Source organism: Balaenoptera physalus (genome assembly GCF_965194825.1).
Source record: "Balaenoptera physalus genome assembly, chromosome: 9".
NCBI classification, from domain to species: Eukaryota; Metazoa; Chordata; class Mammalia; order Artiodactyla; family Balaenopteridae; genus Balaenoptera; species Balaenoptera physalus.
Window position 1 is genome coordinate 108,073,074 of NC_138888.1, and position 23,325 is coordinate 108,096,398.

At 46.9% G+C, this 23,325-nt stretch overlaps 1 long non-coding RNA gene across 2 annotated transcripts in view; it reads right to left on the minus strand.

Moving 5' to 3' along the window:
* Positions 1 to 23,325, minus strand: part of LOC309667434 — a 74,172-nt gene that overhangs the window by 30,670 nt on the left and 20,177 nt on the right. Inside the window, exon 2 of one of the 2 annotated variants that reach the window (XR_014267772.1) lies at positions 2,282 to 2,404. This is a non-coding gene — a long non-coding RNA (uncharacterized lncRNA). Of the gene's footprint in view, positions 1 to 2,281; positions 2,428 to 23,325 lie in introns of both variants that reach the window. The other variant, XR_014267773.1, reaches the window with a different exon arrangement.

Consider the following 23,325-nt stretch of genomic DNA (forward strand, 5'->3'; position numbering starts at 1 on the left):
AATCACAGTGCTCTATGACCACTGTCATCTCAATGATCCATGACCCATTTCATCACAATGCTCCTTGCCACCTGTCATCAGAATGCTCCATGGCCTTTGTCATTCACCATGCTCCATGGCCCCTGTAATCAGAGTGCTCCATGACCCCTTTCATCACAATGCTCCATGACCCCTGTCATCAAAAGGCCCCATGAACCCTGTCATCGCAATACTCCATGGACCTTCTCATCACAATGCTCCATGACCCTTGTCATCACAATGCTCCATGATCCCTGTAGTCACACTGATCCATGACCCCATTCATCACAATGCTTCATGCCCTTTTCATCACAATGCTCTATGGCCCCTCTAATCACAAAGGTCCATGCCTTGTCATGGCAATGTTCCCGAACTCTTGTCATCTCAATGCTCCATGCCTGTGTCATCAAAATGCTCCAGGGCCCTTGTCATCAGTATGCTCCATGGCGCTTGTCATCACAATGTCCCATGATCCCTTTCACCCCAATGATCCATGACCCCTTTCATCACAATGCTCCATGACATTTGTCATCAAAATGCTCCATGGCCTTTTCCATCACAATGCTCAATGACCACTTTCATCAGAATCCTCGCTGACCCCTTTCATCTCAATGCTCCATGGCCCTTGTCATTACAATTCCCTCTGACCCCTTTCATCACAATGCTCCATGACACCTGTCATCACAAAGCTCCATGGCTTTTGTCATCACAATGCTCCATGGTCCCAGTGATCACAATGCTCCATGCCGCTGACATCACAATGCCACATGACCCTTGTCATCATAATGATCCATGACCCCTTTCCTCACAATGTTCCAGTACCACTTTTATCACAATACTCCATGCCACATGTCATCACAATGCACCATGCCCTTGTCATGACAATGCTCCATGGACCCTGAAATCACAATGCTCCGTGACTTTGTCATCACAATGCTCCAGATCTCTTGTCATTGAAATGCTCCATTCCCGTGTCATCACAATGCTACATGAACCTTATCATCACAAAGCTCTATGATCCTTGTCATCACAATGCTCCATGGCCCAGGTCATCACAATGCTCCATGATCCCTGTCATCACAATGCTCTATGGCATTTGTCATCACAATGCTCCGTGACCCCTGTCATCACAAGGCTCCATGCCACTTGTCATCACAATGCTACATGCCCTTGTCATCACAATACCCCATGATCCCTTTAATCACAATGCTCCATGACCACTTTAATCACAATGCTTCATGACCATTCTCATCACAATTCTCCATGGCCTTATCATCACAATGCTCCATGGCCCCTGTAATCACAGTGCTCCATGACCAGTTTCATCACAAAGCCCCAATACCATTTTCCTCACAAAGCTACATGACCCCTTTCAACACAATACACCATGACCATTGTCATCACAAGTATCCATGCCCTTATAATCACAATGCTCCATGGCACTTGTCACAGCAATGCTCCATGTTCCTTGTCATCACAATGCTCCATTACCACTGTAATCAAAATGCTCCATGCCTTGTCATCACAATGCTCCAGTACTCTTGTCATCATAATGCTCCATGCCCATGTCATCACAATGCTCCATGACACTTGTCATCACAATGTTCCAAGCCCTTTCTCATCACAATGCTCCATGGCCCCTGGCATCACAGTGCTCCATGATATATTTCATCACAATTCTAGATGACCACTGTCATCACTATGCTCCGTGACTCCTGTCATCCCAATGTTCCCTGCCCTTGTCATCACAATGCTCCATGGTCCCTCTAATCACAATGCTCCATGCCCTTTTTATAACAATGCTCCTGTACTCTTGTCATCATAATGCTCCATGCCTGTGTCATCACAATGCTCCATGACACTTGTCATCACAATGCTCCATGGCCTTTGTCATCACAATGCTCCAATGCCCCTGTCATCACAGTGCTCTGTGATACCTTTCATCACAATGCTAGATGACCAATGTCATCACAATGCCCCATAACACCTGTCATCACAATTCGCCATGGCCCATGTCATCACAATGTTCCATGAACTGTGTCATCACAAGGTTCCAGGACACTTGTCATCACAATGATCCATGACCACTTTCATCACAACGCTTCATGACCCCTGTCATCTCAATGCCCTACGGCCTTTGTATTCACAGTGCTCCATGGCCAGTGTATTCACAGTGATCCATGACCCCTTTTATCACAATGCTCCATGACAACTGTCATCATAATACCACATGACACCTGTCTTCATATAGCTCCAAGGCCACTCTCATCACAATGCTCCAAGATATCTGTCAGCACAATGTTCCATGACACTTGTCATAACAATGCTCCAGAATTCTTGTCAATACAATGTTCCATGACCGTGTCATTACAATGCTCCATGACCCCTGTCATCCCTATGTTCCCTGCCCTTGCATCACAATACACCTTGGCCCTTGTAATCACAATGCTCCATGCGCTTTTCATCACAATGGTCCAGAATTCTTGTCATCACAAAGTTCCATTACCGTGTCATCACAATGTTCCAAGGTCTTTGTCATCACAATGCTCCATGGTCCCTGTCATCACAGTGTTCCCTGATACCTTTCATCACAATGCTAGATGACCACTGTCATAACAATGCCCCAGGACACATGTCATCACAATTTGCCATGGCCTTTGTCATCACAATGCTCCATAAACCGTGTCATCAAAAGGTTACAGGACACTTGTCATCACAAAGATCCATTACCAATTTCATCACAATGCTCCATGACAATTATCATCTCAATGCTCCATGGCTTTTGTATTCACAATGCTCCATGGCCCCTGTAATCACAGTGCCCCATGACCTCCTTCATCACAATGCTCCATGACCCCTGTCATCACAATGCTCGATGACCCATGTCATCAAAATGCTCTATGCCCTTGTCATCACAATGCAGCATGATACCTGCCATCACAATTCTCCGTGACCGCTGTCATCATATTGCTTCAGGACCATTCTCATCACAATGCTCCTTGTCCCCTGTCATCACAATGATCCATGGCCTCTGTCATCACAGTGCTCCATGATCGATGTAATCACAATGACCCATGACACCTTTCATTACAATGCTCCAGTACACCTTACATCACAATGCTCCACGTCCCTTTTCATCACAATGCTCCCTGCTGATTTCCATCACAATGTTCCATGACAAATTTCTCACAATTCTCCATGACCCCTGTCATCACAATGCTCCATGGCTTTTTTAATCATAATGCTCCATGCCTTTTCATCACAATGCTCCATGGCCCTTGTGATCACAATGCTCCATGACCACTGTCATCACAGTGCTCCATGGCCCTTGTCATCACAATGCCCCATGAACACTTTCATAACAATGCTCCATGACCCCTGTTCATCACAATGATCCATGACCCGTTTCATTACAATGTTCCCTGACCCCTGTCATCACAATGCTTGATGACACATGTCATCACAGTGCTCTATGCCCTTGTCATCACAATGCTGCATGATACCTGCCATCACAATTCTCCGTGACTGCTGTCATCACTTTGCTCCAAGACCATTCTCATCACAATGCTCCTTGTCCCCTGTCATCACAATGCCCCATGACCACTGTTATCACAATGCTCCATGCCCTTTTCATCACAATGCTCCATGGATCCTGTAATCACAATGTTGCATGCCCTTGTCATCACAATGCTCTAGAACTCATGTCATAACAATGCTCCATTCACTTGTCATCACAATGCTCAATGACAAGCGTCATCACAATGCTTCATGGCCCTTGTCATCACAATGCTCCATCGCGCTTTTCATCACAATGCTCCATGACAACTTTCATCACAATTCTCCATGATCCCTGTCATCACAGTGTTCCATGACCCTTGCCATCACGATGATTCATGACCCATTCCATCACAATGCTCCCGTACCACTTTCATCACAATGCTCCATGCCACTTGTCATCACAGTGGTCACTGCCCTTGTCATCACAATGCTCCATGGTCCCTGTAATCTCAATGCTCCATGCCCTTGTCATCACAATGCTCCAGAACTCTTCTCATCACAATTCTCCATGCCCGTGTCATCCCAATGTTCCAGGACTCTTGTCATCACAGTGGTCCATGGCGCTTTTCAACACAATGCCCCATGACCCCTTTCATCACAAAGCTCCATGACCACTTTCATCACAATTCTCCATGGCTTTTTCATCACAGTGCTCCATGTCACCTGTAATCACAGTGCTCCATGAACCCGTTCATCACAATGCTCCATGCCCACTGTCATCACAATGCCACATGACCCCTGTCATTGCAATGCCCCATGGCCCTTGTCATTACCAAGCTCCATGACCCTTGTCATCACAATGATCAATGACACCTTTCCTCACAATGCTCCAGTACCCCTTTCATCACAATGCACCAGGCCCTTGTCATCACAATGCTCCTTGAAAATATCATCACAAAGTTCCATGGCCCTTGTCATCACAACGCTCCATGAAAACAGTCATCACAATGCTCCATGACTCTTGTCATCACAATGATCCATGATCCCTGTAATCACAATGATCCGTGACCCCTTTCCTTACAATGCTCCAATACCGCTTTCATCACAATGCTCCATTCCACTTGTCATCACAATGCTCCATGCCCTTGTTTTCACAATGCTCCATAGCGCTGTTATTCACAATGCTCCATGACCACTTTCATCACAAGGCTTCATGACCATTGTCATCACAATTCTCCATGGCCCTATCATCACAATGCTCCATGACCCCTGTCATCGCAATGAACCATGACCTCTTTCATCACAATGCTCCGTGACACCTCTCATCACAATGCTCCATGGTCTTTGTCATCACAATGTTCTATGACCCCTGTCATCGCAATGCTCCATGCCAATTGTCATCACAATGCTCAATGCACTTGTCATCAGAATGCTCCATGGCACCTGTAATCACAGTGTTCCATGACCACTTTCATCACAATGTCCAATAACCCATGTCATAACAAAGTTCCATGGCCTTAGTCATCACAATGCTCCATGACCCCGTCATCACATTGCTCCATGACAATTGTCACCACAATGCTCCATGGCCCTTGTCATCAAATGCTACCTGGTGCTTTTCATCACAATGCTCCATGACAATTTTCATCACAATGCTCCATGACCTTTTTCATCACAATGCTCCATGGCCCTTCTTGTCACAGTGCCACATGTCCCCTTTCATCACAATGCTCCAAGCCCTTGTCATCACAATGCTCAATGGCCCATTTACTCACAATGCTCCAGTACCACTTTCATCACAATGCTCCATGCTCATGTCATCACAATGCCCCAAGTTCCATTTAATCACAATGCTCCATGACTACTTTCATCACAATGCTTCATGACCACTGTAATCACAATTCTCCATGACCCTATCATAACAATGCTCCATGAACCCTGTCATCGTAATGATCCATGAACCTATTCATTATAATGCTCCATGACACCTGTCATCACAATGATCCATGAACCCTGTCATCACAATGCTCCATGATAGATGTAATCACAATGACCCATGACACCTTTCATTACAATGCTCCAGTACACCTTACATCACAATGCTCCACGCCCCTTTTCATCACAATGCTCCCTGCTGATTTCCATCATAATGTTCCATGACAAATTTCTCACAATTCTCCATGACCCCTGTCATCACAATGCTCCATGGCATTTTTAATCATAATGCTCAATGCCTTTTCATCACAATGCTCCATGGCCCTTGTGATCACAATGCTCCATGACCACTGTCATCACAGTGCTCCATGGCCCTTGTCATCACAATGCCCCATGAACACTTTCATAACAGTGCTCCATGACCCCTGTTCATCACAATGATCCATGAGCCCTTTCATTGCAATGTTCCCTGAACCCTGTCATCACAATGCTCGATGACCCATGTCATCACAATGCTCTATGCCCTTGTCATCGCAATGCTGCATGATACCTGCCATCACAATTCTCCGTGACCGCTGTCATCACATTGTTCCAGGACCATTCTCATCACAATGCTCCTTGTCCCCTGTCATCACAATGCCCCATGACCACTGTTATTACAATGCTCCATGCCCTTTTCATCACAATGCTCCATGGCTCCTGTAATCACAATGCTGCATGCCCTATTTCATCACAATGCTCCAGAACTCATGTCATAACAATGCTCCATTCACTTGTCATCACAATGCTCCATGACCAGCATCATCACAATGCTCCATGGCCTTGTCATCACAATGCTCCATTGCGCTTTTCATCACAATGCTCCATGACAACTTTCATCACAATTCTCCATGCTCCCTGTCATCACAATGCCCCATGATCCCTGTCATCACAATGTTCCATGACCATTGCCATCATGATGATCCATGACCCATTCCATCACAATGCTCCCGTACCACTTTCATCAAAATGCTCCATGCCATTTGTCATCACAGTGGTCACTGCCCTTGTCATCACAATGCTCCATGGTCCCTGTAATATCAATGCTCCATGCCCTTGTCATCACAATGCTCCAGAACTCTTCTCATCCCAATTCTCCATGCCCGTGTCATCCCAATGCTCCAGGACTCTTGTCATCACAGTGGTCCATGGCCCTTTTCAACACAATGCCCCATGACCCCTTTCATCACAATGCTCCATGACCACTTTCATCACAATGCTCCATGGATTTTCATCACAATGCTCCATATCACCTGTAATCACAGTGCTCCATGAATCCGTTCATCACAATGCTCCATGCGCACTGTCATCACAATGCCACATGACCCCTGTCATCGCAATGCCCCATGGCCCTTGTCATCACCAATCTCCATGACCCTTGTCATCACAATGATCGATGACACCTTTCCTCACAATGCTCCAGTACCCCTTTCATCACAATGCACCAGGCCCTTCTCATCACAATGCTCCATGACTCTTGTCATCACAATGATCCATGATCCCTGTAATCACAATGATCCATGACCCCTTTCGTCACAATGATCCAATACCGCTTTCATCACAATGCTCCATTCCACTTGTCATCACAATGCTCCATGCCCTTGTTATCACAATGCTCCATAGCGCTGTTACTGACAATGCTCCATGACCACTTTTATCACAATGCTTCATGACCATTGTCATCACAATTCTCCATGGCCCTATCATCACAATGCTCCATGACCCTGTCATCGCAATGAACCATGACCTCTTTCATCACAATGCTCTATGGTCTTTGTCATCACAATGCTCTATGACCCCTGTCATCGCAATGCTCCATGCCAATTTTCATCACAATGCTCAATGCAGTTGTCATCAGAATGCTCCATGGCACCTGTAATCACAGTGATCCATGACCACTTTCATCACAATGCCCAATAACCCATGTCATCACACTGCTCCATGGCCTTTGTCATCACAATGCTCCATGACCCCTGTCATCACAATGCTCCATGACAATTGTCACCACAATGCTCCATGGCCCTTGCCATCAAATGCTACCTGGTGCTTTTCATCGCAATGCTCCATGACAATTTTCATCACAATGCTCCATGCCTTTTTCATCACAAAACTCCAGAATTCTTGTCATCACAATGTTCCATAACCGTGTCATCACCATGCTCCATGAGCTCCGTCATCAAAATGCTCCATGGCACTTGTCATCACAATGCTCCATACCCTATGTCATCACAATGGTCCATGACACTTCTCTCAAAATGCTCCATGCTCTTGTCATCACAATGCTCCATGACCCCGGTCATCACAAAGCTCCATTACCCTTGCCATCACAATGCTCCATGGCCCCTATCATCACAATTCTCCATGACCCTTGACATCACAATGCTCCATGGCGCTTGTCATCACAATGATCCAGAGCCTTAGTGCCTGAGTTCTGAGTAGTGTTATGGCCTTAGTTAGGGACAGAGTCAGTGCCTGAGTTGAGAGTAGTGTCAGGGCCATAGTTAGGGACAGTGTCAGAGCCTGAGTTGGGAGTAGTATCAGGGCCTTAGTTAGGGACAGTTTCAGGGCCTGAGGTAGGAGTAGTCTCAGCGCCTTAGTTAGGGAGAGTGTCACTTCCTGAATTAGGAGTAGTGTCAGGGCATCCGTTACAGATAGTGTCAAGGCATGAGTTAGGAGTAGTCCCAGGGCCTTAGTTAGGGACAGTGTCAGTGCCTGTGTTGGCAGTAATGTCAGGGCATTACTAAGGGACAGTGTCAGTGCCTGAGTTGTGAACAGTTTCAGGGCCTTAGATAGGGACAGTGTCAGTGCCTGAGTTGGGAATAGTGTCAGGGTCTTTGTTAGGGACAATGTCAGGGCGTGAGTTAGGAGTAATATCAGGGCCATAGTTAGGGACAGTGTCAGTAACTGTGTTAGGAATAGTGTCAGGGCCAGGGTTAGGAGTAATGTGAGAGCGGTAGTTAGGGACAGTGTCTGTTCCTGAGTTGGGAATAGTGTCAGGGCCTAGTTAGGGACAGTGTAATTGCCTAGGTAGGGAGTAGTTCCACTGCCTTATTTAGCGAAAGTGTCAGTGCCTGTGTTGGGAGTTGTGTCAGGGCCTTAGTAAGGGAAAATGTCAGTGCTTGAGTTGGGAGTAGTGTCAGAGACTTAGTGAGGAACAGTTTCAGGTCCTGAGGTTGTAGTAGTCTCAGGGCCTTAGTTAGGGAGAGTGTCAGTGCCTGAGTTAGGAGTAGTGTCAGGACCTAAGTTATGGACAGTGTCAGTGCCTGAGTTGAGAGTAGTGTCAGGGCCTTAGTTAGGGACAATATCAGTGGCTGAGTTTGCAGCTGTGTCGGAGCCGTAGTTAGGACAATGTCAGTGGCTGAGTTGGGAGTAGTGTCAAGGCCTTAGTTAGGGAGAGTGTCAGTGCATGAGTTTGGAGTAGTGTCAGGGCCTTAGTTACGGACAGTGTCAGTGCCTGAGTTGGGAGTAGTGTCAGTGTCTTTGTTAGGGACAGTGTCAGAGCCTGAGTTAAGAGTAGTGTCAAGGTCTTAGTTAGGGAGAGTGTCAATGCCTGAGTTGGGAGTAGTGTCAGAGCCTTAGTTAGGGACAGCGATAGTGCCTGAGTTGGGAGTAGTGTCAGGGTCTAAGTTTGGGATAGTGTCAGTGCCTGAGTTGGGAGTAGTGTCAGGGCCTTAGTTAGGGCCAGTGTCAGTGGCTGAGATGGGATTATTGTCAGGTTCTTTACCCGGGACAATGTCAGGGCCTGAGTTAAGAGTAGTGTCAAGGCCTTAAGGAGAGTGTCAGTGCCTGAGTTGGGAGTATTGTCAGGGCCTTAGTTACGGACAGTTTTAGGGCGGGAGTTAGGAGTAGTCTCAGGGCTTTAGTTAGGGACAGTGTCAGTGTCTGAGTTGGGAGTACTGTCAGGGCATATTTAGGGACAGTCTCAGTGCCTATGTTGGGAGTAGTGTCAGGGCCTTTGTTAGGAACAATGTCAGTGCCTGAGTTGTGAGTAGTGTCAGGACATTATTCAGGGACAGTGTCAGTGCCTGAGTTAGGAGTAGCGTCAGGGCCGTAGTTAGCGACAGTGTCAGTGGCTTAGTTGGGAGTAGTGTCAGGGCCTTAGTTAGGGACAGTGTCAGTGCCTGAGTTGGGAGTAGCTTCAGAGCCTTAGTTAGGGACACTGTCAGAGCCTGAGTTGGCAGTAGTATCAAGGCCTTAGTTATGGACAGTGTCAGGGCCTGAGGTAGGAGTAGTCTTAGGGCCTTATTTAGGGCGAGTGTCAGTGTCTGATTTATGGGTAGTGTTAGGGCCTAAGTTATGAACAGTGTCAGTGCCTGACTTAGGAGTAGTGTCAGGGCCTTTCTTAGTTATAGTGTCAGGGCCCGAGTTAGGAGTACTGTCAGGGCCTTAGTTAGGGACAGTGTAAGTTCCTGAGTTGGGAGTAGTGTCAGGGCCTAGTTAAGGACAGTGTCAGTGACTGAGTTGGCAGTAGTGTCAGGGCATTAGTAAGGAACAGTGTTAGTGCCTGAGTTGAGAATAGTGTCAGGGCCTTAGGTAGGGACAATGTCAGTGCCTGAGTTGGAAGTAGTGTCAAGACCTTAGGGACAGTGTCAGTGGCTGAGATGGGGGTATTGTTAGGGTCTTAGTTAGGGAGAATGTCAGGGCCTGAGTTGGGAATAGTGTCAGGGTCTTTGTTATGGACAGTGTCAGGGCATGATTTAAGAGTAGTGTCCAGGCCTTAGGTAGGGAGAGTGTCAGTGCCTGCGTTGGGAAGAGAGTCAGGGCTTTAGTTAGGGATAGCGTCAGTGCATGACTTGGGAGTAGTGTCAGGGCCTTAGTTAGGGACAGCGCCATTGCCTGAGTTGGGAGTAGTGTCAGGGCATTAGTAAGGGACAGTGTCAGTGCCTGAGTTGGGAGAAGTGTCCTGGCCTTATTTAGGAACAGTGTCAGTGCCTGAATTGAGAATAATGTCAGGGTCTTTGTTAGGGACCATGTCACTGGCTGAGTTGGCATTATTGTCATGGCCGTAGTTAGGGACAGTGTCAGGACCTGAGTTAGGAGTAGCGTCACAGCTTTAGTTAGGGACAGTGTCAGTGCCTGAGTTGGGAGTAGTGTCAGAGCCTTAGTTAGGGACAGTGTCAGTGCCTGAGTTGGGAGTATTGTCAAGGCCCTAGTTAGGGACAGTTTCAGTTCCTGAGTTGGGAGTAATGTCAAGGCCTTAGCTAGGGACAGTGTCAGTGCCTGTGTTGGGAGTAGTGTCAAGGCCTAGTTAGGGACAGTGTCAGTGCCTAAGTTGGGAGTAATGTCAGGGCCTTAGTTAGGGATGGTGTCAGTGCCTGAGTTCGGAGTACTGTCAGGGTCTCAGTTAAGGACAGTTTCAGGGCCTGATTTTAATATTGTGTCAAGGCCTCAGTTAGGGAGAGTGTCAGTTCTTGAGTTAAGAGTAGTGTAATGGCCTTAGTTAGTGACAATGCCTATGCCTGGTTTAGGAGTAGAGTCAGGGCTTTAATTAGGGTAGTGTCGGTGCCTGAGTTAGGAGAAGTGTTAGGGCCTTAGTTAGGGACAGTGTCAGTGCCTGAGTTTGGAGTAGTGTCAGGGCCTTAGTTAGGGCCAGTTTCAGTTCCTGAGTTGGGAGTAATGTCAGAGCCTTACTTAGAGACAGCGTCAGTGCCTGAGTTGGGAGTAGTGTCAGGGCCTTAGTTACGGACAGTGCCAGTGCCTGATTTTGGATTAGTGTCAGGTTCTTCATTACGGCCAGTGTCAGGGCCTGAGTTAAGAGTAGTGTCAAGGCCTTAGTTAGGGAGAGTGCCAGTGCCTGAGTTCGGAGTAGTGTCCAACCCTTCATTTGGGACAGTGTCAGTGCCTAAGTTTGGAGTAGTGTCAGGTCCTTAGTTAACGACAGTGTCAGTGCCTGAGTTGGGAGTAATGTCAGGGCGTTAGTTAGGGACAGTGTCAGTGCCTGGTTTGGGAGTAGTGTCAGGGTCTAGTTAGGGACTGTGTCAGTGCCTATGTTTGGTGCAGTTTCACTGCAATATTTAGGGACAGTGTCAGTGCCTATGTTCGGAGTTGTGTCAGGGTCTTATTTAGGAACAGTGTCAGTGCCTTAGTTGGGAGTAGTGTCAGGGCCTTAGTTAGGGACAGTGTAAGTTCCTGAGTTGGGAGTATTGTCAGGACCTCAGTTAGGGACAGTGTCAGGGCCTGAGTTAGGAGTAGTGTCAGGGCTCTATTTAGGGTCACTGTCAGTGCCTGAATTAGGACTACTATCAGGGCCTTATTTAGGAAGAATGTCAGGGCCTTAGTTAAGAGGAGCATCAGTGCCTACATTAGGTATTGGATCGGCATCTGTGTTAGGAAAAATGTCAGGGCTTTAGTTAGGGACAGTGTCAGTGCCTCTGTTAGGAGTAGTATCAGGGCCTTACTTAGGGACAGGGTCAGGGCCTGAGTTAGGAGTAGAGTCAGGGCCTTATTTAGGGACAGTGTCATGGCATTAGTTAGGGCTAATATCAGGGCCTAAGTGAGGAGTAGCATCAGTGACTTCGTTAGGTATGTTACCAGCGCCTTATTTATGAGCAGTGTCAGAGACTTCGTTAGGTGTCGTATTAGCGCCTGAGTTAGGAGACATGTCAGGGCCTTATTTTGGGACAGTGTCAGTGCCTTCGTTAGGAATTGTATCAGCTCCTCAGTTAGGATTACTGTCAGGGATTTAATTACGGACAGTGTCAGTTCCTGAGCTAGGAGTAGTGTGAGGGCATTCGTTAGGGACATTATCAGGGCATGAGCTAGGAGTAGTGTCAGGGCTTATGTTTGGAGTAGTGTCAGGGCCTAAGTTAGGGACAGTGTCAGTGCCTGAGTTAGGAATAGTGTCAAGGCCTTGTTAGGGACAGTGTCAGTGCCTGAGTGAGGAGTAGAGTGAGGGACTTAGTTAGAGACCTTGTCAGGACCTGAGTTAGGAGTAGTGTCATGGCCTTAGTTAGGGACAGTGTCAGTGCCTGAGGTAGGAGTAGTGTCAGGACCTTACTTAGGGACAGTGTCAGGTCCTGTGTTAGGAGTAGTGTCAGGGCCTTAGTTAGGAGTAGTGTCAGGGCCTAAGTTAGGGACAGTATCAGTGCCTGAGTTAGGAGCACTGTCAGGGTCTTAGTTAGGGAGATTGTCAGTGACTGTGTTTGGTGTAGTGTTAGGGCCTTAATTACGGACACTGTCAGGTCCTGAGTTAGGAATACTGTCAAGGCCTTATTTAGGGCAAATATCAGGGCCTAAGTGAGGAGTAGAATCCTTGCCTTCTTTAGTTGTTATCAGTGCCTGAGTTAGGAGTCGTGTCCGGGTTTTAGTTAGGATCTCTATCAGTGCCTGAGTTAGGTCTAGTTTCAGGGCCTTATTTAGGGAGAGTGTCAGGGCCTTAGTTATGAGAGGCATCAGTGCCTATGTTAGGTATTTTATCGGCGCCTGAGTTAGGAATAGTGTCAGGGCTTTAGTTAGGGACAGTGTCAGGGCCTGAGTTAGGAGTTGTGTCAGGGCCTTATTTAGGGACTGTGTCAGTGCCTGAGTTAGGAATAGAGTCAGGGTCTTAGTTAGGGACAGTGTCAGGGCCTAAGTTAGGGCAGTGTCAGTGTCTGATTTAGGAGTAGCATCATTGTCTTTCTTAGGTATTGTATCAGTGCCTGAGTTAGGAGTAATGCCAGGGCCTTAGTTAGGGAGAGTGTCAGTACCTGATTTAGGAATAGTGTCAGGGCCTTATTTAGGGACAGTGTCAGTGCCTGAGTTAGGAGTAGAGTCAGGGCCTAATTTACGGACAGTGTCAGTGCTTGAGTTAGGAGTACTGTCAGTGCCTTAGTTAGGGACAGTGTGAGTTCCTGACTTAAGAGTACTTTCAGGGCCTTAGTTAGGGTGAATGTCAGGGCCTAAGTGAGGAGTATCATCAGTGCCTTCGTTAGGTATATTATCAGTACCTGAGTTAGGAGTAGTGTCAGCGCCTTAGTTATGGACACTGTCAGTGCCTGAGTTGGGAGTAGTGTCAGGGCCATCGTTAGGGACAGTGTCATGGCCTGGGGTAGGAGAAGTGTCAGGGCCTTATTTAGGAGTAGAGTCAGGTTCTACGTTAAGGACAGTGTCAGTGCTTGAGTTAGGAGTACTGTCAGGGCCTTAGTTCGGGACAGTGTGAGTTCCTGACTTAAGAGTACTTTCAGAGCCTTAGTTAGGGACAGTGTCATTGCCTGAGTTAGGAATAGTGTCAAGGCCTTAGTTAGGGCAAATCTCAGGGCCTATGTGAGGAGTAGCATCAGTGCCTTCTTTAGGTATATTATCAGCGCTTGAGTTAGTAGTAGTGTCAGGGCCTTAGTTATGGACACTGTCAGTGCCTGAGTTGGGAGTAGTGTCAGGGTCTTAGTTAGGGACAGTGTCATTGACTGAGTTAGGAGTAGTGTCAGGACCTAAGTTAGGAGTAGAATCAGTGCCTTCGTTAACTATTGTATCATCACCTCAGTTAGGAATAGTTTCAGGGCCTTATTTAGGAACAGTGTCAGTGTGTGAGTTAGAAGTTGTGTCGGCCTTAGTTAGGGACCTTTTCAGGGCCTGAGTTAGGAGTAATGTCAAGGCCTGAGTTAGGAATAGTGTCAGGGCCTTAGTTAGGGACATAGCCAGGGCATGATTTAGGAGTAGTGTTAGGGCGTGAGTTATGAATACTGTTATGGCCTTAGTTAGTGACAGTGTAAGTTCCTGAGTTAGGAGTAGAGTCAGGGCCTATGTTAGGGACAGTGTCAGTGCTGAGTTCGGAGTAGTATCAGGGCCTTAGTTAGAGACAGTGTCAGGGCCTGAGTTAGGAGTAGTGTCAGAGGCTTTGTTAGGGACAGTGTCAGTGCCTGAGTTAAGAGTAGTGTCACAGCTTTAGTTAGGACCAGTGTCAGGGATTTAGTTAAGACCAGCATCAGGACCTATGATAGGAATCAGATCAGGACCTGTGTTACGAGTAGTGTCAGAAACTTAGTTAAGGACAGTGTCAGGGCCTGAATTCTGACTTACTCCTTACTCTCCTCACTAAGGACTTTTGACACTACTGCTAATTCAGGCCCTGATAATGTCCCTAACTAAGAAGGCCCTGACACTTTCCCTGGCCAAGGCCCTGAACTTCTCCTAAGTCAGGCCCTGATACTGTCCCTAACAATGGCCCTGACACTACACCTAACTTAGGCCCGACATGATACCTAACAAAGGCTCTGTTGCTAGTCCAAACTAAAGCCCTAAAATTGGTCCTAAATAAGGCCTTCACACTAATCCTAACTCAGGCCCTAACACTGTCCCTAACTAAGGCCCTGACAGTACGCCTAACACAGGCCCTCATACGATTCCTAACAATGACTCTGATGCTAGTCCAAACTAAGGCCCTGAAATTGGTCCTAAATAAGGCCTTGACACTAATCTTAACTCAGGCCCTAGCACTGTCCCTAACTAGGTCTCTGACAGTACACCTAACTCAGACCCTGACACTGTCCCTAAGCAAGGCCCTGACACTACTCCTAACTCAGTCCCTTACACCGTACTTAACAAAGTCTCTGATGCGAGGCCTAACTCAGGCCCTGAAACTGTCTGTAACTAAGGCCCTACTGCCATCAGTATGTAAAGTCCTGACATTATCCTGAGCTAATATCCTGACCTATCTCTTTCCAAGGTCCTGAAACTGTCCCAAAGTAAGCCCTGAAGCTGTCCCTAAGTGAAGACCTGAGGCTTTCTCTAACTCAGGCCCTGAAGCTTTCCTTAACTGAAGCCTTGAAGCTGTGACTAACTCAGGCCCTGATCATGTATTTCACGAAGACCTTAATGCTGATCCAGCCAAGACGCTGATGCTGCGCCAAAGTCATGCCCTGACAGTGTGCCCAGCAAAGGGCCTGACGACGGGCCTCACTCAGGCTCTGTCGCTCTCCCTAAGTCAGGCCCTGGCACTGTCACTAACTAAGGCCCTGACTCTACTCCTAACTCAGTCCCGTACATTGTACCTAACAAAGGCTCTGATGCTAGTCGTAACTCAGGGCCTGACACTGTCTCTAACTAAGGGCTGCTGCCATCAATATCTAAAGTCCTGACATTATCCGGAGCTAATATCCTGACCCATGTCTTACCAAGGTCCTGAAACTGTACCAAACTAAGCCCTGACACTGTCCCTAAGTGAGGCCCTGCAGCTGTCCCTAACTAACTCAGGCCTTGATGCTGTGACTAACTCAGACCCTGATCATGTCTTTAACTAAGACCCTAAGGCTGATCCAACAGAGGCCCTGATGCTGCTCCTAAGTCATGCCCTGACAGTGTCCCCCGCTAATGGTCTGATGCTAGGCCTCATTCAGACCCTATCGCTCTCCCTAAGTCAGGCTCTGATGCTGTCCCTACCGGAAGCCCTAACACTGGTTCTGAATAAGGCCCTGATATTCTCAGTAACCAAGGTCTTTCCACTATCCTTAGGTCATTTCCTGACACGATTCCTAGCCTTTACCCTAACCGTATCCCGAGCTAATGTCCTACCTCTTATGCTAACTAAAGACTTTATGCTGTGCCTACCTCAGGCACTGAATTTAGTCCCAAGGCTGCTAGACTGTCCCTAACTAGGCTCCATGCCCTCATCGTCACAATGTTCCATGACCCCTTTCATCACAATGGTCCGTTACCCCATTCACCACAATGCTCCATAACCCCTGTCATCACAATGCTCCATGACTTTGTCATCGCAATGCTACATGCCATTATCATCACAAGACTCCAGGCCCTTATCATCGCAATGCTCCACACATTTATCATCACATTGATCCATGACCCCTTTCATCAAGATGCTCTATGACCCCTTACATCACAATGCTACATGACCGTTGCCATCACAATGCTCTGTGACCCCTGTCATCACAATGCTCCATGACACTTGTCATCACAATGCTCCATGGCCGTTGTCATATCAATGCCCCATGACACCTTTCCTCACAATGATCCATGACACATTTCATCTCAATGCTCCATAACACCTGTCATCACAGTGCACCATGCCCCCTGTCATCACAATGATCCATGAAGACTTTCATCACAAGACTCCATTAATCCTTTCATCGCAATGCTCTAAGCCCCTTGTCATCACAATGCTCCAGTACCCCTTTCATCACAATGTTCCATGTCCCATGTCACCAAAATGCTCGATACACACTGTCATCAAAATGATCCATGACCACTGTCATCACAATGATCCAAGACCCCATTCATCACAATATTCCATGACCCTGGTCCTCCCAATATTCCAGGACCCTATCATTGCAATGCCCCTTGGTGCTTTTCATCACAATGTTCCATGACCACTTTCGTCAAAATGCTCCATGAGCATTGTCATCCCAAGGCTCCATGCCCTTGTCAACACAATGCTCCATGACAACTGACATCACAATGCTCCATGGTCCTTGTCATCACAATGCTCCATGACCCTTGTCATAACAATGCTCCAGGCCCTTGTCATCACAGTGCTCCATGAACTTTTTCATCACAGTGCTCCATGGCGCTTTTCATCACAATAATCCAGAACCCCTTCCATTACAATGTTCCATGGCTCTTGTCATCACAATGGCCCATGGCACCTTTAATCAAAATACTCCATGACCCATTTCATCACACTGTTCCATGATCATTGTCATCACAATGCACCATGCCCTTGTCAGCACAATGCTCCTTGGCCCCTGTCATCAAAATGCTCCATGCCCTTGTCATCACAATGCTCCAGATCTATTCTCATCTCAATGCTCCATGCCCGTGTCAACACAATGCTCCAAGACCCCTGTCATCACAATGCTCGATTACCTATGTCATCACAATAATCCATGCCCTTGTCATCACAATGCTGCATGATCCCTGTCATCAAAATTCTCCGTGACCGCTGTCATCACAATGCTCAATGACCCTTTTCATCACAGTGCTCCATGGCCACTGTCATCAGAGTGCTCCATGATATCTTTCATCACAATGCTAGAGAACCACTGTCATCACAAGGCCCCATGACACCTGTCATCACAATTCGCCATGGCCCGTGTCATCACAATGCTCCATGAACCATGTCATCACTATGATCCATTACCATTTTCATCACTATGCTCTATGACCACTGTCATCTCAATGTTCAATGGCCTTTGTATTCACAATGCTCCATGGACCCCGTAATCACAGTACTCCATGACACCTTTCATCACAATGCACCATGACGCCTGTCATCACAATTCTCCAGGGCCCCTCTCATCAGAATCCCAGTCAGCACAATGTTTCATGACACTTGTCATCACAATGTTCCATGACAGTTGTCTTCATAATGTTCCCTGCCCATGTCATCACAATGCTCCATATCCACTGTAATCACAATGCTCCATGCCCTTATCCTCACAATGCGCCAGAATTCTTTTCATCACAAGGTTCCGTGACCATGTCATCACAATGCTCCATGACTGCTGTCTTCACAATGCTCGATGACTCTTGTCATCACATTGCTCCATGCCGTTGTTATCACAATGTTGCGTGGACCCTGTAATCACAATGCTACATGCCCTTGTCATCACAATGCTCCAGAACTCTTTTTATCATAATGCTCCATGCACGTGTCATCACAATGCTCCATGAGACTTGTCATCACAATGTTCTATGGCCTTTGTCATCACAATGCTCCATACCAGCTGTCATCACAATGCTCCATGCCCTTGTCATCACAATGCTCGATGACACTTGTCATCAAAATGATCCATGACAACTTTCATCACAATGCTCCATGACCACTGTCATCACAATGCTCCATGGCCTATGTATTCACAATGCTCCATGGACCCTGTAAGCACATTGCTCGATGATACCTTTCATCACAATACTCCATGACCACTGTCAACACAATGCCTCATGACACCTGTCATCACAATTGGCCATGGCCCTTGTCATCACAATGCTGCATGAACCGTGTCATCAGAAAGTTCCAGGACACTTGTCATCACAATGATCCATGACCAGTTTCAGCACAATGATTCCATGACCACTGTCATCACAGTGCTCCGTAGCCTACGTATTCGCAATGCTCCATGGCCCTGCAATCACATTGCTCCATCATCCCTTTCATCACAATGCTCCATGACCACAGTCATCACAATGCCCCATGACACCTGTCATCACAATGCTCCAGGACCATTTTCATCACAATGCCCCATGACCCCTGTCATCACAATGCTCCATGGCCCCTGTCATCACAGTGCCCCATGATAACTACCATCACAATTTTAGATGACCACTGTCATCACAATATCCCATGACACCTGTCATCACAATTCGCCATTGCCCTTGTCATCACAATGCTCCATGAACGGTTTTAACACAAGGTTCCCGGACACTTGTCATCACAATGATCCATGACCACTTTCTGCACAATGCTCCATGACCACTGTCATCACAATGCTCCAAGGCCTAAGTATTCTCAATACTCCCTGGCCGATGTAATCACATTGCTCCATGATCCCTTTCATCACATTGCTCCATACCTACTGTCATCACAATGCCCCATGACGCCTGTCATCACAATGCTCCATAACCCCTGTCATCACAATATTCCCTGCCCTTGTCATCACAATGCTCCATGGCCACTGTAATCACAATGCTCCATGCCCGTGTCATCACAATGATCCAGAACAATTGTCATCATAATGCTCCATGCCCGTGGCATCAAAATGCTCCATGACACTTGTCATCACAATGTTCCATGTTCTTTGTCATCACAATGCTCCATGACCCCTGTCATCACAGTGCTCCATGATACCTTTCATCACAATGCTAGATGACCAATGTCATCACAATGCCCCATGACACCTGTCATCACAATTCCTCATGGCCATTGTCATCACAATGCTCCATGAACCATGTCATCACAAGATTCCAAGATACTTGTCATCAAAATTATCCATGACCACATTTATCACAATGCTCTATGACCCCTGTCATCTCAATGCTAAATGGCCTTTGCATTCACAATGCTCCATGGCCCCTATAATCGTGGTGCTCCATGAAACCTTTTATCACAATTCTCCATGACCACCCTGATCACAATGCCCAATGATGCCTGTTATCACAATACTCCAAGGCCCCATTCATCACAATACTCCATGAACCCTGTCAGCACAATATTCCATTACACTTGTCATCACAGTGCTCCATGACTACTGTGATCACAATGTTCCCTGCCCAGGTCATCACAATGCTCCATGTCCCCTGTAATCACAATGCTTCATACACTTGTCGTCACAATGCTCCATGGCCACTCTAATCACAGTGCTCAATGCCCTTGTCATCACAGTGCTCCAGAACTCTTGTCATCATAATGCTCCATGCCTGTGCCATCACAATGTTCCATGAAACTGGTCATCACAATGTCCATGGCCCTTGTCATCACAATGCTCCATGACCTATATATTCACAATGCTCCAATGCCCCTGTAATCACGTTGCTCCATGATCCCTTTCATCACAATGCTCCATGACCACAGTCATCACAATGTTCCATGACAGTTGTCATCACAATGCTCTATGGCCTTTTTCATCACAATGCTCCATGACCCCTGTCATCACAGTGCTCAATGATACATTTCACCACAATTCTAGGGGACCACTTTCATCACAATGCTCCATGACACTTCTAATCACAATTCGCTATGGCCCTTGTTATCGAAATGCTCCATGAACCATGTCATCACAATGTTCCAGGACACTTGTCATCACAATGATCCATGACCACATTCATCACAATGCTAAATGAGCCCTGTCATCACAATACTCCATGGCCTATTCATTCACAATGCTTCATGGCCCCTGTAATCACATTGCTCCATGATCCCTTTCTTCACAATGGTCCCTGCCCTAGTCATCACAATGCTCCGTGAACCCTGTCATCACAATGTTCCCTACCCTTGTCATCACAATGCTCCATGGACCCTGTAATCATAATGCTCCATGCCCGTGTCATCACGATGCTCCATGACCATTGTCATCACGATGTTCCATGCACTTTGTCATCACAATGCTCCATGGCCCCTGTCATCACATTGCTCCATGATACCTTTCATTAGAATTTTAGACAACCACTGTCATCACAATGCCCCATGACACCTGGCATCACAATTCGCCATGGCCCTTGTCATCACAATGCTGCATGAACCGTGTCATCACAAAGTTCCAGGACACTTGTCATCAAAATGATCCATGACCACATTCATCACAATGCTCCATGGCACATGTAATCACATTACTCCATGAACACTTTCATGACAATGCTCCATAACCACTGTCATCACAATGCCCCATGACGCCTTTCATCACAATGCTCCAAGGCCACACTTAGCACAATGCTCCATGATCCCTGTCAGCACAATGTTCCATGACACTTGTCATCACAATGCTCCATGACCACTGTCATCACAATGTTCCCTGCCCTTGTCATCACAATGCTCCAGAACTCTTGTCATCATAATGCTCCATGTCCTTGTCATGACAATGCTCCATTACACTTGTCATCACAATGCTCCATGACCACTTTCATCACAATACTCCATGACCACTGTCATCACAATGCTCCATGGCCTATGTATTCACAATGCTCTATGGCCCCTGTAATCACATTGCACCATCATCCCTTTCATCACAATGCACCATGACCCCTGTAATCACAATGCTCCATGAACCGTGTCATCACAATGTTCCAGGACACTTGTCATCAAAATGATCCATGACCACATTCATCACAATGCTCCATGGCACATGTAATCACATTACTCCATGAACACTTTCATCACAATGCTCCATAACCCTTGTCATCACAATGCCCCATTACGCCTGTCATCACAATGCTCCATGGCCCCTTTCATCACAGTGCTCCAGTACCCTGTCATCACAATGCTCCATGAACCCAGTCATAAAAATGTTCCCTGCCCCTGTCATCACAATGCTCCATGGCCCATGTAATCACAATGTTCCATGCCCTTTTCATCACAATGCTCCAGAATTCTTGTCATCATAATACTCCATGCCCATGTCATCACAATGCTCCATGGCCCCTGTCATCACAGTGCTCCATGATACCTTTCATCACAATGTTAGATGACAATTGTCATCACAATGCTCCACGACCTCTGTCATCTCAATACTCCATAACCTTTGTATTCACAAGATTCAATAGCCACTGTAATCACGGTTCTCCATGACCCCTTTCATCACAATGCTCCATGACCACTGTTATTACGATGCCCCATGATGCGTGTCATCACAATGCTCCAAGGCCCTGTAATCACAATGCTCCATGCCATTGTCATCACCATGCTCCAGTACTCTTGTCGTCATATATGCTCCATGCCCGTGTCATACCAAATCTCCATGACACTTGTCATCACAATGCAACATACCCTTGTCAGCACAATGCTCCATATCCGTGTAAACACAATGCTCCAGGAACCCTGTCATCACAATGCTCGATGACCCATGTCATCACAATGCTCCATGCCCTTGTTATCACAATGCTTCATGAACCTTGTCATCACAATATTCCATGACCCCTGTCATCACAATGCTCCATGACCCTTGTCATCACAATGCTGCATGATCCCTGTCATCACAATTCTCCGTGACCACTGTCATCACAATGTTCCAGGACCCTTTTCATCACAATGATCCATGCCCTGTGTCATCACAATGATCCATGTCCCCTGTCATCACAATGCTCGATGACCCTTGTCATCACAATACTCCATGCCCTTGTCATCACAATGCTCCATGGCCACTTTAATCACCATACTACATGCCCTTGTCATCACAATACTCCAGAACACTTGTCATCATAATGCTCCATGACCATGTCATCACAATGCTCCATGACACTTGTCATCAAAATGTTCCATAGCCTTTATCATCACAATGCTCCATGGCCGCTGTCATCACAGTGTTCCATGCTACATTTCATCACAATGCTAGATGACCATTCTCATCACAATGCCCCATGACACCTGGCATCACAATTCGCCATGGCCCTTGTCATCACAATGCTCCATGAACCGTGTCATCACAATGTTACAGGACACTTGTCATCACAGTGATCCATGACCACTTTCAGCACAATGCTCCATGACCACTGTCATCACAATGCCCCATGACGCCTGTCACCACAATGCTCCAAGGCCCATCTCATCACAATGCTCCATGATCGCTGTCAGCACAATGATATCTGACTCTTGTCAACACAATGCTCCATGACCACTGTCATCACAATGTTCCCTGCCCATGACATCACAATGTTCCATGTCCCCTGTAATCACAATTATCCATGCCCTTTTCATAGCAATGCTCCAGAATTCTTGTCATCACAATTCTCCATGACACACGTCATCACAATTCTCCAAGACCCTTGTCATCACAATGCTCCATGGCCCTTGTCGTCACATAGCTCCATGACCCCTGTCTTCACAATGATCCTTGACCCCTTTCCTCACAATGCTCCAGTGCCCCTTTCGTCACAATTCTCCATGCCTTAGTCATCACAATGCACCATGCCCTTTTCAGCACAATGCTCCTTGTCCCATGTAATCACAATTATCCATGCCCTTGTCATCATAATGCTCCAGATCTCTTCTCAACACAATGCTCCATGCCCGTGTAAACACAATGCTCCAGGACCCCTGTCATCACAATGCTCAATGACCCCTGTCATCACAGTGCTCCATGGCCTTTTCATCACAATGCTTCATGAACCTTGTCATCACAATGTTCCATGATCCCTGTCATCCCAATGATCCATGACCCTTGTCATCACAATGCTGGATGATCCCTCTCATCACAATTC